We start from the raw sequence: 13725 nt of genomic DNA, 5'->3' as shown, positions 1-13725 counted from the left end.
TTGCAACATACGGCGAGAATGTAGACCACCTTGTCGGTTGATGTACGCTACTGTCGCCACGTTGTCTGAATGGACTAGTACGTGTTGGTCCTTGAGCAACACCCAGAAGTGGTGCAGAGCCAAGCGTATCGCCAGCAACTCGAGGCAATTGACATGCCAAAGGCGCTGGCGTCCTGTCCAGGAGCCTGCGGCAGCATGTCCATTGCACATGGCACCCCAGCCCGTGGTGCAGGCATCTGTTGAGACATTTGCCCCTAACCCTAACCCTACAGTATAAAAGCCACTGATTTGGTTATGGAGAGGATTTTGTATTGTCAAGGTTTGTTTTGTTGGTTGGCTTTAATGTCTCTCTCTCTCTCTCTCTCTCTCTCACACACACACACACACACACACACACACACACACACACAAATGCTTCAATATTTTTCAAGACAGCATCTATAAAAACCATAACAAACCAAATGTGAAGGCAATTCCAAATAAGCATTTTATACAGAGAGAAGCTTTAATGTGTGTGGAAAGAGGTCTCTGAAGAAAAGAAAAAAAAGTTGACTAACAAAGAAATATTAGTTGACACTACATCATGGGAAATCTGAAGTTAAGCCTTTTACATTGCTCTTACGAAAGGTTCTAGTTTACTCCAGTGACTACTTTTGCAGAATGAGAGGATAGGAGAGTGGAAAGCATTACTCAGATTGTGCAGATGAGCCCCCAGACATAAGCTGTGAAATGTTTTATTTAGCACTGCTGTCTAGCTGCCTTATAGAAAGAAAGGCACAGGTGTACACCTGGAGAGGTCTTAGTGTCATAAATTAGTAAAGTATAAAGAAACATCATCCTAGTGTGCCAATCTTTCTCTGTTTTTTACTGGTCAATAGTCAACATGAGATGATTTGGGAACAAACGGAGAGACCACAGAGAGCTGTTTTCTCTCCCCAGTTCTGGGCCATTACAGTCATATTCAACAATCCAAAACACATGTTTCATTGTTTTAAAAAATGCTTTTTTGCCCAACACCGGATAAATCTTCATATTTGAGAAGAGGCAGTTGGCCAGACATGGCATTATGACGCACTTTGATTCAAATAAAACATGTTCAAAAAGACTGCATCAACCCTTTTTCCTGATCCAGTCTGGCTGAGCACCCAGCTAACATTACACAGAATCATCTGGTCGAGGAGAATGCTTTGTCACCTAGTTTGTTCTCTTTGGCATAACTTGGCAGATTGTTTCAAAGCAGCTTCACAGTAATAAACAAGAAAATAACAAATGCTGGAAAATTTGCCAACTTTAATTTCAGCTGTAAAGCAGTTCTAAAGAAGACAATAGTCTGACTCAGTGGTGACTCAGTTCAATTTAATGAGTATTTAATTTTGCAAAGTTCATTACAGTTTTTCTCAATTGCTAAAACACTAAAACCCATTGGCTGAACAAAGTTCTCAGTTGCCTGAACTCATTGTGCAGGTACACTGTGCTAATTGTGCAGTCTGTTGTCAATACCTTAAACCACTTCACATGGTAAAACACAATTTGCAGATCACACTTAGACTTTTCAGCAAAACTCTAAACACATTCTCATTCTCAAAACACATTCTGCACTCTAATGCACATGCCATCCATACTGGTAAACACAAGTGGCAACAATCAAATACAAATATAGAACACATGTCATCTGATTGAACACAACCACTCAAAACTGATTTAACGTGTTTCAAATGATGTGACACAATCAATATAAGCCAGTTCAGAGAGCAAACAGGTTGTTGAAGGTGGGAAGGAGAAAGTCTGAGAATGGATAGAAGAAACAATGTGAGATGACGAGGACGAGTGCATATGCGAGGTGGGCGATGAGGAGGAAGAAGAGGAGGAGGAGGAAAGAGGAAGAGGAAGAAGAGGAGGAGGGGGAGGGCAAGAAAGAGGAAGAGGAGAAGACAAAGAGTGAATATTTCTGATGAAATTCGAGCAACAGTCATAGACCATGTTCTTGTTCATGGACTGACAATGAGGGAAGCAGGACTTAGAGTGCAACCCAGTTTGAGCCGATTTTCTGTGTCTACCATAGTAAGGACATTCAGAGAAGAGAACAGGTACAGTATACTACTGTATTTTTGTAATTGCAAATTTACTGTACTACACTATATGCAACTGTTTCAATAGACATTTGTAAAGTACATCACTGTATGTATAGTACTGCATGAATTTTTTTGTAACTGCACATCTACTTTTTTAGAATTGCAAGGCTGCCACATGCAGGTGGAAGGACAGCTATATTCACTCGGGAGCAAGAGGCCGTTATAGTGGGCATGGTTCTTCAAGATAATTTAATACGACGAGAAATCCAGGAACGAGTGATACAAGACAACACACACTTCAAGGGAATCAACAGTGTGAGCATTTCCACAATTGTCCGTGTCTTCCATCGTAACACGATGCGAATGAAACAAGTATACAGAGTACCTTTTTGATCGCAACTCACCAAGGGTGAAAGAACTGCGAGCTCAGTATGTGCAAGTAAGTGTACATTCAGAAACATTTACTGTAATCCAGATTGTCTACAGTACTAACACAAACTATGTGAATGACATTACTCTTCAGTACATACAATGTATGTGAATCAGAAGTGCATACAGTAGGCCTAATTGTACTCTACAGCAGTGATCTGCACAGTTTTGCTCCAACCCTAATCAAACACACCTGATCCAGCTAATCAAGTCTTCAGGATTACTAGAAACTTCCTTGCAGGTGTGAGTTGGAGCTGGTTGGAGCTAAACTGTGCAGAGCTGTGGCCCTCCAGGAATTGAGTTTGAAACCACTGCTCTACAGTATATCACTGTCTCTGTACGACTTACAAAATTCTAAATACAGTATATTGTATTTCTACACAGACAATATTTGACTTGGAATCCTTGGACAGACCCCATGAGTTCATCTTTGTCAATGAAGCAGGCTTCAATCTAACAAAGAGGAGAAGGAGAGGCCAAAACATGATTGGACAGCGGGCCATTGTTGAAGTCCCTGGTCCCTTGTTGAGACCGCCACGTTATTATCTGCGCTCTCCGCCTGGGTGGAGACGGGCCGCGCAAGAAGAATTACGCGCAACGAGCGTAATTACGGAGAGCCGACAGAGCCGACGCGCAACCGTGCGTTAGGAATAAACGAGCTCATCATGCGCTTCCTTAGGGGAGCTAGGACGATGAACCCCCCGCGGCCCCCCTCGGTTCCTATTTGGGATCTTTCTTTGGTCCTGGAGGCCCTGAAAGAGTTTCCCTTTGAACCGTTAGAATCCGTGGACCTAAAATACCTCTCGCTCAAACCGTTTTCCTGATTGCTCTGTCTTCAGTAAAAACGTGTGGGGGATCTACATGCGCTATCAGTTAGCCCTGCATGTCTCGAGTTCGGGCCAAATGACTCTAAAGTCATCCTCAAACCGAGACACGGTTACATCCCCAAGGCAATTGGCACCCCCTTCAGGGCGCAGATCATCTCCCTATCGGCTCTGCCAGCATCCGATAGCGGGGACAGTGATAACCTCCTATGCCCCGTCACTAGCTCTTCTGGTTGAGCTGCACTGTGGGATGAAATTCTCCATACATAGACCGGCGGAGCCGCTCTGTGTCCCCCTATCTTATGCTTGTGCATTGTGTTGGCCCGCGCTGCTGGCCGCCTATTCGCCTTACAGCTGTGTAAAGGGGTGATGCTCTCTATACATAGACTGGTGGTGCCGCTCTATTTTCTCCCTATAAGGTGCTTATGTACTTGTACGGCCCGCGCTGCTGGCCGTCTTTTCCATGTGTTGTACACAGACCGCGCCACGAGCTTATTCGCTTCATCCATAAAAACCAGAGATCAGCCTGTTGAGCCCGTCCTTATATACGCTAGCCACACCCATTCTGGCGGGCTGTGACGCGTAGAGGGCGCGACGTCACGTGGGGCTCACCGGTAGGCTGCTGCAGTTGCCGCAGGTCAGCCAATAAAGCACGCTGATACAGCCTGCTATGGTCTGCTGGCTGCCGCACTGCGTTGACAATAAATAAAAAATTAAGGATAATTTTTGGCTTCAGATCTCGAGAAAATAAGACTTTACCCGTAGCGTAAGCAAATTACGCAATACTCGTTCCCTCTTCTAGAGAGAACCGAGGTTACATTAGGTAACCGAGTACGTTAGTTTCCACCGAGCTGCTCAGGTAAGGGAATGGTTTAACATCAATGGGCAGTTTATGAACTTGTACCTCTCTCCATACTCGCCTTTCCTGAATCCGATTGAGGAGTTTTTCTCCTCTTGGAGATGGAAAGTTTATGATAGACAACCCTACACCAGAGTAAATCTGCTGCAAGCCATGGATTTAGCCTGTGGTGATAATGGTGAGGAATCATGTCAGGGCTGGATATGGCACACAAGAGGCTTCTTCCCCCATTGCCTCAGGAGGGACAATATTGCTTGTGATGTCAACGAAGTGCTCTGGCCTGACCCAGGCCAAAGACAAGAAGCACATTGATCACATGTTTACTCCTTTCATTTGTGTCCCTTTTAGTATTGTATACTGTAGTACAGTGCATTGCTGTAGACTGTACAATGAACAAATTGAAACAATGAAACAATGACTACAATGAAAAAAATATGAAATTTATTTTGCGATTAAAAATTTTGTTCTCCCTGAGAACTATATGTTTTGAAAAATTGTTTTCTATTTTTTGGTGTATTGTTTACTGACTGCTTGATAGTGAATATCATTTTGATCACTTTGTTTAGGATTTGAGAGCAGTGTTTGATTTTGAACACAGGTAAAACTGTTTTGAGGCGAAAGTTTCATTTTGCAAGAGGAGTCAGAGGTTTTGTAAATAGTGCTTGAAGATGAGGTTTTGTGTTTAATGGTTTCAGAAAATGGAGCAAGGTTTCAGAAATTGTGTTTTAGCAATTGAGAAAAACTGTAATTATGAAACAAACTTTTGTGATCCCATCCCACCAGTGTCAGTATAATCAGACTCCATCAGTTGACAGCAGTGGAGAATAAAACCTTGGGAAAGACCAGGCTCAGCCAGAGAGCCAGTTTCTCTGGCTATAAATGAACAAACACTCCGTGATTTATGATTCCAGGCTGCATCACAAATCAGTTGTTTTGTGGACTTATATTATGCAGGTTTTTAGGTATAGCTTGCTGCTTGGAGACCAGATTTAGGTGATATATTCTCAATTGGACTTGTTATTGGAAGGCAAGATGGCGCCTGTGTGTTTGGCTTGCCGTCTGTTGCTCTCGTGTTTTCCTCTCTGGTTGTCTGCTGTGTCTTTAACCTGCTGTACGCATCTAGTATACGACTGTCAAGCTCTCCTAGACATCGGCGTCTCTGTTGTAGACTCAATCACAAACTCTCACACCTTGGACGTGGACTGCCCTTTCTAAAAATCGTACGAGTCGCTCAGAACGATCATCCCGCACAGTATCCGCCGGTGGCCGCTCAACATCTCGCGGAGAAAGCAAAGGAGGAAACAAGGAATCAGGAATCAGCGGAATCACCTGTTTTTCCCCTACACCTGAGTCCTGTCGTTCGGGTTGATCTCCACAGAGCTGGCCTCAGCTCCCGGCGGCAAGGAGTCAATCACGAAAATCTGCGCACATTGAGAAGAGCATCTTCATCTCCTGTTACTATTCCTTTGCCTAAAATGGCATTAATAAATGACTTGAAAAAGAAACTGTGGTGAAAAAGACCTTTCATGTAACAGCATTCCCCAGTTTTGAATGTTCAGCTTCTCCACCTAGACTGAAAATGGTCCTGTCTGACTAGGGGTGATACCGCCCTCCACATTCTACTAAGGATTTTATACAGCAATGTACTGAGCTTATCGTCAATATTGCCACAAATTATGATCGCTTTCTACTGGTCGGTGATTTTAATATTCATGTTTGCTGTTTGTCAAATTCCTTGAGTTTCTTAATCTAATAGATGCTTTTAATCTATCGCAGTGGATCAAAAACTCTACTCATATTCAGGGCCACACATTGGATCTTGTTCTCTCCAATGGGTTCGATGTCACTGATATTGTGCTCTCTGATCATAAGCCTATATTATTCTCACTGTCTCTTCCGGAGCTCTCTCAACTCACTATTGCACCTGTAACACTGTCGCGGTTCTACTCTCCACAGTTTAGCACAAACTTCGATCTGTACTTTGCTGAACTATTCTCACACTTGCACTTGGATCAACCATTATCTGACCTGGATGCAGATCAACATCTTAGCCTTTTAAATTCAGCCTGGTTTAAGGTAGCAAATGTGACTGCTCCCCTTTAGCCTCACAAGTGCAAACCAAAATCTGAACCGTGGCAAATCTCTGACACTCGTCACCAAAGACAAATTTGTAGTAAGGCTGAACGCAAATAGAAATGGGACAGGCTACTTGTCTCATTCCAAATGTTCAAAGACTCTCTAACGTCATACCAGAATGTTGCTAAGTCTGCGGAAGCTGCTTATTTTTCTTACTTAATTGAATCCAATCAATCCAACCCAAAGGTTCTGTTTTCAGTTGTTCAGTCTGTTGTAAATCCATCTGTTATAACACATTGTATGTTGCCTCAGATGCTCCATGTGAAGACTTCCAAAGATTTTTTATTAACAAAATCACTAATTTAAGACTTTGGTGGGTCTAAAAGCTTCTGTTCTGACATGGTTTCAGTCATACCTGTCTGACAGAAAGTGTTTAGTAAAGATGGGTAATTTCTCAAGCTCTATGGCACCTCTGACCTGTCATCTTACACAGGGCTCTATTTTGGCTCCTTCTCTTTTTTCTCTACATGCTACCTCTGGCCGCTATTCTAAGGAAACATAGTGTATCATTTCATTTTTCCACAGACGACACCCAAATTTATATTCCAATCAAGAGAAACAACCATGTAATGATTAATTCTCTTCTGCTATGCTCAGAGGAGGTTAAAGCATGGCTAGCCCAAAATTTCCTCTTTCTAAATGAAGACAAGACTGAGGTCATTGTTTTATGCCCAAATGAAAATTCTCAGTGTATAAGCCCTGATTTGCAAGTCCTTATATTGCGGTATATCAAGTTTTCAAATTGCTCGTCTTCATTTAGTCCAAAATACTGCGGCCAGACTTATTCATAAGTGTCGCAAATATGACCACATCTCTCCGATTCTCAAATCTCTACACTGGCTGCCAGTTTGACAAAGAATAGATTTTAAAATTCTACTTTTTGTTTTTAAATCTCTACATAACTTAGCTCCTGCCTATCTCTCTGAACTTGTTCATCCTTACACTCCATCCAGAAGCCTAAGATCCTACAACCAGGCTCTGCTGGTAGTCCCTCGCATTAGACTCAAGCGTAGAGGGGAGCGTGCATTTGCGGTGGCAGGGCCACGACTCTGGAACACCCTGCCTCTAGAGATTAGAACTTGAACTCAATATGTGGTGCATAGAAAAAATACAGGTTTACAATGTCACAGTGTCTGGTTTATGTTCTTTGGGTCACCACTAGATGTCCTCCTTCCTCACGGTGTCCAGCACGCTCTTGAACTACATTCCCCATGATCCTTGTCTTTTCATTGCACTCAGCTGTCCCTTATCACTGATCATTGCACTCAGCCTGTTTCCCATTATCATTGTCATTTCCCTGTGTATAAATACCCTGCCTGTTTAGTGTTTGTTACGGAGTCCTTGTTATATGTATCACGCCACTTCAGAGTTCTGTTCTTGTCTGTTTGTATTGTTCTTGTTGGATTGCTTCTTTGGTTTTGACCCCTGCCTGGACTGTTTGTGAGTAAGGATTTCCCTATTAAACATTTCATACTGCACCCTTGGATCTTTCCCTTCTTCCCGAGTGTGGATCGTGACAGAAGGACTCCGTCATGTCAAGATCCAGCAGTATGTTTACCAGTGCCTCTTCCCCAGCCACCGAGCGGGAGAGGGGGCAAGGTTTTGAGGGGACCCGATTGGTCATTTTCCGCGGGACCCATGGAGGCCACAGTAGAGGAGATGAACGAGAGAAAGACCAACACCACTCTCCACTCTGGCCCCTCTTCGACCCTGGGTTGGTGGTTTCCAGCCCAGTTCCAGTGGTCCCGAGGCCGGTGGTCCCGAGGCCGATGGTCCCAGTACCGGTGGTCCCAGTTCCGGTGGTCCCGAGTCCGGTGGTCCCAGTTCCAGTTCCAGTGGTCCCAGTTCCGGTGATCCCTGTTCCGGTGGTCCCGAGTCCAGTGGTCCCAGTTCCGGTGGTCCCAGTTCCGGTGATCCCTGTTCCGGTGGTCCCTGTTCCAGTGGTCCCTGTTCCGGTGGTCCCAGTTCCAGTGATCCCGAGTCCGGTGGTCCCAGTTCTGGTGGTCCCAGTCTCTGAGGTCCTTGTGCAGTCTAAGATAGACAAGGCAGCTGAAACTCTGTTGGAGTACTTCGAAAGGCTATATCAGATCCTGGAGAGTGCCAAGACTGTTCACGTCACGCCTGCCGAGCCGGTGTCTTTGGACAAGATGGCCGCCGCCGAGTCTGTTCACGTTATGTCTGCCCAGCCAGAGACTGTTCACGTTATGTCTGCCCAGCCAGAGACTGTTCACATCACGCCTGCCGAGCCTGTGTCTTCGGACAGGATGGATGCCGCCGAGCCTGTTCACGTCACGCCTGCCGAGCCTGTGTCTTCAGACAAGATGGCCGCCGCCGAGAGTGTTCACGTCACGTCTGCCGAGCCTGTGTTCCCTGACAAGATGGCCGCCGTCGAGCCAGTGTCTGTTCCTGAGCCGAAGCCAATGTCTGTGCCTGAGCCAGTGTCTGTTCCGGTTCCTGAGCCGGTGGCGTCTGGGACATTGTCAGATTACTTCGAGCGTCTGGCCAGAATCCTGGAGATGCCTTTTGGACCCACAGTGTCTGTTCCTGAGCCGGAGCCAGTGTCTGTTCCTGAGCCGGAGCCAGTGTCTGTTCCTGAGCCGGAGCCAGTGTCTGTTCCTGAGCCGGAGCCAGTGTCTGTTCCTGAGCCGGAGCCAGTGTCTGTTCCTGAGCCGGAGCCGGAGCCAGTGCCTGTTCCTGAGCCGGAGCCGGAGCCAGTGCCTGTTCCTGAGCCGGAGCCAGTGCCTGTTCCTGAGCCGGAGCCGGAGCCAGTGCCTGTTCCTGAGCCGGAGCCAGTGCCTGTTCCTGAGCCGGAGCCAGTGCCTGTTCCTGAGCCTGTGCCTGTTCCTGAGCCTGTGCCTGTGCCTGTTCCTGAGCCTGTGCCTGTGCCCTCAGTGACCGCGACACTGGCCATTATGGCCACAGCCATGTGGTGTGTGTGGGCTACGCACACACTTGGGCCGGTGGTGTCTGTTCCTGGGCCAGTGGTGTCTGTTCCTGAGCCGGGGGTGCCAGTGCCATTGCCCGAGCCGGTGGTGCCAGTTCCAGTGCCCGAGCCGGTGGTGCCAGTTCCAGTGCCCGAGTCGGTGGTGCCAGTTCCAGTGCCCGAGTCGGTGGTGCCAGTTCCAGTGCCCGAGTCGGTGGTGCCAGTTCCAGTGCCAGTTCCGGTGGTGCCAATTCCGGTGGTGCCAGTTCCAGTGCCAGTTCCGGTGGTGCCAGTTCCAGTGCCTGAGCCGTTGGTGCCAGTTCCAGTTCCTGAGCCGTGGCCACCCGAGGGGTCTTCACCGATCTGGCCGCCCGAGGGGTCTTCACCGCCCTGGCCGCCCGAGGGAAAGTCTCCACCCTGGCCGCCCGAGGGAAAGTCTCCGCCCTGGCCGCCCGAGGGAAAGTCTCCGCCCTGGCCGCCCGATGGACTGTTGATTCCGCCCTGGCCGCCCGAGGGAAAGTCTCCGCCCTGGCCGCCCGAGGGAAAGTCTCCGCCCTGGCCGCCCGAGGGAAAGTCTCCGCCCTGGCCGCCCGAGGGAAAGTCTCCGCCCTGGCCGCCCGAGGGAAAGTCTCCGCCCTGGCCGCCCGAGGGAAAGTCTCCGCCCTGGCCGCCCGAGGGAAAGTCTCCGCCCTGGCCGCCCGAGGGAAAGTCTCCGCCCTGGCCGCCCGAGGGAAAGTCTCCGCCCTGGCCGCCCGAGGGAAAGTCTCCGCCCTGGCCGCCCGAGGGAAAGTCTCCGCCCTGGCCGCCCGAGGGAAAGTCTCCGCCCTGGCCGCCCGATGGACTGTTCGCTTTGCCCCGGCTGCCCGATGGACTGTTTGTTTCGCCCCAGCCACCGGATGGACTGTTTGCTTCGCCCTGTTCCCCCGATGTACTGTCTGTGTCACCCTGGCCCCCTTTGAGTCTGTTACCCCCTGTTTCTGTTTCCCTTCATGGACCTGGCCCCCCGTCCCTCCCCCTGATCCTCCACCGTGCCACCTCCCTCCTGAACTCTTGTTTTGTTCCGTGTCCTGTCTTAGAGTGTCTGGGAGCCACTCCGTAGAGGGGGGGTTATGTCACAGTGTCTGGTTTATGTTCTTTGGGTCACCACTAGATGTCCTCCTTCCTCACGGTGTCCAGCACGCTCTTGAACTACATTCCCCATGATCCTTGTCTTTTCATTGCACTCAGCTGTCCCTTATCACTGATCATTGCACTCAGCCTGTTTCCCATTATCATTGTCATTTCCCTGTGTATAAATACCCTGCCTGTTTAGTGTTTGTTACGGAGTCCTTGTTATATGTATCACGCCACTTCAGAGTTCTGTTCTTGTCTGTTTGTATTGTTCTTGTTGGATTGCTTCTTTGGTTTTGACCCCTGCCTGGACTGTTTGTGAGTAAGGATTTCCCTATTAAACATTTCATACTGCACCCTTGGATCTTTCCCTTCTTCCCGAGTGTGGATCGTGACATACAAAGGCAGCAAAAGAGAGTTGCCATTGATGTAATTGTTTAATTCTGTCATTTATGCTAATATCATTTCTGTGTTTTCACTGTTATATGGTAGGGGGCGCTATTAAACATTTTCTGAAAGAGTACTGAATCTCCTCATCAAAACACACATGTAAGCAGATGCAATAACATGATAAACAGCATATAAAGCAAAACTAACGTAACTGAATTAAATGTTGACCCAGGACGAGCTACAGGACTGATAAGCTTTGGGGGTGTTGATGGACTTGATCTACTCAATCTGTTTTTTCATCATCGCTCTGAATCTGATCTGGATGTAGTCTTTGACAAAATGTTGTTAAATGTTTTTTTTTTTTTTTTTTTTTTTTTTTTTTTTTTTGAAACGTACCCACATTCAAATGTCGATAAAAAAATAATTCATAAAGCTAGAATAAAATGGGATATAAGTTTTAAATCAGAGGGTCTGTTCTTTCTTTTGATATATTGAATCTAAAAAAGGGAGTTAGGAGCAACAGCTGTAACTATAAGCACAACTACATGCACATTTTGCAGCTAAAAAAAAGGAAAAAAAAAAGAGGAGGGTGAGAACACACTTCAATCCTCTGTCCCAGAGTGAAGACTACACTAGATGATATACACCAAAGAAAGGATTTTATAAAAAATAAAAAAAAATAAAAAAAGGCCAGAACATGGGTTACTAGGGAGCAAGGCCTAAAATAACAAACAAAATAGCCCACTAACTAATTTTGGGAGGAGTCCTAACTAACCTAAGAATGGTTAAACAAAAGACATACACAACATAAACTTCCCTCAACTCCCTTGCTATACAAAAACAGGGACAAAAACAGTATTAAAAGAAAAAGGCACTCACCCCCTACAGCTTCCCTCACAACAGTAACTACTAAACATGTTAACAAGAACAACATACCTTCTGCTTAATTTTTAGTTGAAGTGATATCAAGATCACTTAACATAGGTCACTGCTAATCTCAGTTAGCCACCGCTAACTCACAACTACTGTCTCTGAATGTCAGAAGCAAACATATTTCACAACAGAGTTCAATCTGGAGCAGGGGAGAAGTGCGTCTCACTGCTGCAAACACTGGACTGCCCCATTATACTCTCCATCTCAGGCACACTTCACAAACCAGTTACAGGTGCTGATGATTAGGACTGAGAGCAAGTAGAGAGAGAGAAAGAGAGACAGCAAGCAAATAGGAGAGAAGAAATTGTGATATCTAGGTTAAGATTGGGACATTGTTTATTAAATATTTAGGGGATTTTGTCTGTAAACCTTTTTCTGATTCACACTCTGGAGCAGAAGGTGGTGGAAATGCACCAATAAGCTGGATGCCAACCAAAGAAGAAGAAGAGACAGCAAGCTAACAAAATCACAGGGCACACAACCACGCCCACCCTTTCAGAAGTAAAGTAAATCAAAAAAGTTCAGAAGAAAATAATCATAATAAATAAATAAATACGTCCTTGGACGTAACACCCCCACCATTAGGAATACAGACCAGGAACCAAAGTAGTATCTACTTACATATTCTTTAAAAGTTTTAGACTTAAAAGTCTACACACACACCCTAAATCTCCATCTCCCCAGTTCTGGAAAGGGCATCAGCCACAATGTTATCAGTGCCCTTGATGTGCTGAATCTGGATATTGTAGTCCTGTAATTTGAGGGCCCAGCGCAACAAACGCTGGTTAGAAAAGGACAGAAAGGTCAAAGGGTTATGGTCTGTATACACAGTTATTGGAACTGCACTGCTCCCAAGATACACTTCAAAATGCTGCAGGGCCCACAATAAAGCCAGGGCTTCCTTTTCAATGGTGCTATATGATTTCTGGTGTTTCAAGAACCTTCAGGAGAAGTAGGACACATGGTGTTCAACACAGTGAGCATCCTCCTGGATCAGCACTGCTCCAGCACCAGATGCGCTGGCATCCACTTGCAGTTTAAAAGGTAATTCAAAGTTAGGTTTGATCAGATTAGGAGACTGGGCATGAAAAAGGGGGCAGTGTTGTGATGATACAGACAAATTATATCCTAAAATCCTTATTCCTTGGTTGTATGGATGGGTCTGTGTGTCCCTTGTCCTCAGTGCTCCTTAGTTCCTGGCTCTCTGTTATTAGCTGTCTCTCATTTTGAGCCCATCTCATTTCAGAAAGCAAGTGATTGAGTCCAAATGCACTCTTCGAATGCGTCCTCCATTCACAGGGATTCAGAAGATGCACAGTGTATTTTCTGTTGCAACAGATCACCGCCATGAACAAACGTTATTTACATTTATTTGCAAAAATGGCAGCAGCTGCACATTCAATTGAAGATGTGGATGTCAGTACTTGTTGTACTACATGTTGTACAAAGGTTGTACTAAGTTGTATTACCTCAGTAGACAGGTGTAGTAAGATAACAAATGCTTAGTGATTTTAAAAACATTTAGAACTGTACTTTGCTTGTAATTTTTTCTATATTAAATAATAAAAATATTTTTAAAAATAAACATTTTATACTATTAACGAATTAATTCAGTACTTAAATGAAAAGAAGAGCTATAGAGCATTTAAAATCCAATGAATGGAGGCAATTCATTGGTGGCATCTGGTGATCCGATGGAGTAAAAATCTGGTAAAACACTACCAGAGGGTCAATGGAAGCTGATAACCACATTTAGCAATGAGTCACGTTCAATTTAGTTTTGAATAGGGTGCAGGGAAAATAAGGAGAGGTTCATTAGACTGAGACAGGAATATTCATTCTTTCTAAATTTACCAGCCAATCAGAATTTCCACTAGCCACTAGATCCACTAGATCTATCTATCTATCTATCTATCTATCTATCTATCTATCTATCTATCTATCTATCTATCTATCTATCTATCTATCTATCTATCTATCTATCTATCTATCTATCTATCATTGAATCACATGTCTTCAGAGCTCTTCTTCTTCTTCAGAGGTGCCATC

This window comes from Scardinius erythrophthalmus (assembly GCF_964197995.2).
Source record: "Scardinius erythrophthalmus genome assembly, chromosome: 7".
NCBI lineage: Eukaryota > Metazoa > Chordata > Actinopteri > Cypriniformes > Leuciscidae > Scardinius > Scardinius erythrophthalmus.
This window is presented reverse-complemented; position numbering follows the sequence as displayed.